Raw genomic sequence first — 2,249 nt, 5'->3', positions numbered from 1 at the left:
GATCTATCGAGCAACCCTAATCCAGACAATTCACATGGATACCGCCTAACAATGGCAAAGGCATGAGAGCATTCACCGAAAAGGTCTGGTGATAACTTCTGATAAATATTAGGCCACTTGCAGCTCATCCCTTTGGATTTGTAGTTTCTTTTTGTTTTGTTTTAGTCTAGGAATCCTATATAGATATAACAGGAGAACAGAAATGTTTCTGGACCCACCTCTTCCTAATCTTACAGAAAAAGCAGTGAGTCTTTAGGAAAGTATGGAGTCATTCAGACACAGTAAAATGCTAGTTAATTTTGGGGAAATTTGCATGTTTTACATAAATATTTGACAAATTCTTCTGAAATTACTAGACTTGCAAAGATGAAAAGCATCAAGTTACAGGACTTGAGTGACTGAGGCTGTTCATCCCTTCACTTTTCCTTATACATATTTCGTTTCTTTAATTTCTCTTTTCATACTTTAAGAAGGTGCCTCGAAGATCACATCTGACACCTACTAGGCATTCACTATATAGTGTCATATGAGGATATGCCATGACAATGAAGTCATATGTTTAGTCAGGTTAGGCTAAATTATGTTGTCATAACTAATAACTCTAAAATTTCGGTGGCTTAGCACAAATATTTTTTGCTCACTACAAACTCTCATGCGAATTGACAGGGGGTTTCCATATCTAGTGGTTGGTGATTCCCTTTAACTTGTGAGGCCATCATCTCCACACTTGACTTTCAGAGTTGTTCTAGCAAGAGATAAGAAAGATGAAGGAGACACACTGGCTCCCAAGGGCCTTGCAATGGAAATGGTGCATCAATTCCTCTCATAGTCCTGTTTGCCAGATGCAATCATGTGCCCCAGACCCCAGAATAAGGAAGTATGGGAGATGCAGGGAGCCCAGGAATATTCAGTGAGCACTAATGGCCTCTGCTGCCCTTGGTTTTTAGGAGACAGAGAGGCGTAAATTAAAAGCCAACGCAATGTTTTCCACTTTTATTTATCTAGGCTTCATTACAACTAGTTTTGCAAGGGACTTTGTGGGGAAAATGTTTTGCTTTTCAAGGTGAAACAAATTTGGCAAATGCTGTGTATTATATTTACCTCATCCAATTTATGATGTGCAATTATTTACTAAAGGTTTTGAAAAGTTCAACATCAAAGAAACTAGTTATAAAAGACAAGAAATCAAGCTGTGAATCTAATTTATTTATTTGATAAATATTTTTTGAACACCTACTATTAATATTTGCCAGGTATTGAGCTAGACTTTTGGGGGGAATTAGATGAATAAGGCCTTTTTCTTATCTACCAGGAGACTAATTCCAGGGAAGGGGTATAAAGTAATTCCCTAAGTGTACTTGCGTTACAACATGGGACGCATATATTACCTGTTCACCAATGGGTGTCTGTATCTTTTTGTGCCAAAGCAAGTTTTGTAACTCACTTGAACACATTTGGGTTGTTATTTTGCAATCTATTCATCCTGTAGTAGGCAGGCAATTTAAAAATACAATGACATCAGTTTACTTTCTAGTAGTTGGCATTTTCCTTAACAGTATACACTGTGAAACATCTAAGTTTTAAAGATCAAATACTGGCTAGGGGCAGTGGCTCATGCCTGTAATCCCAGCACTTTGGGAGGCCGTGGCAGGTGGATCACCTGAGGTCAGGAGTTTGAGACCAGACCGGCCAACATGGTGAAACCCTGTCTCTACTAAGAATACAAAAACTAGCTGGGCATGGTGGCATGTGCCTATAATCCCAGCTACCCAGGAGGCTGAGGCAAGAGAATCCCTGCAACCCGGGAGGCAGAGGCTACAGTGAGCCAAGATGGCACCATTGAACTCCAACCTGGGTGACACAGCGAGACTCTGTCTCAAAACAAAACAAAACAAAACAAACAAACAAAAAAAGTTATAATACCATAGGATGCCAATCACATAACAACACATACTAGTTTGACACAAGTTTTAAAAATTAGAACAGTGGTGTGTTCTTTTAATAAAAAATATTAAACAACCCCAAAGAAAATATACATTAATTCTTAGATTTTTGCCTACAACCATTAGTCTAATTTTCCTAGTATAACTTTCTGGAAGAAACTACTGTTACCGATTTTTTCCAGAGATAGTTTGTGTATATACTGTATTGTACATACATACATAAAATACCCCTTTATTACATATAAAAATTTGTAGTATTCTTTCATTTTTATCATGTATAATATGTATCTCTTTTTAAAACATGAA

This window comes from Colobus angolensis, unplaced genomic scaffold (assembly GCF_000951035.1).
Source record: "Colobus angolensis palliatus isolate OR3802 unplaced genomic scaffold, Cang.pa_1.0 Scaffold246, whole genome shotgun sequence".
Classification (NCBI taxonomy): Eukaryota; Metazoa; Chordata; class Mammalia; order Primates; family Cercopithecidae; genus Colobus; species Colobus angolensis.
Note: the sequence above shows the minus strand (reverse complement) of the source record.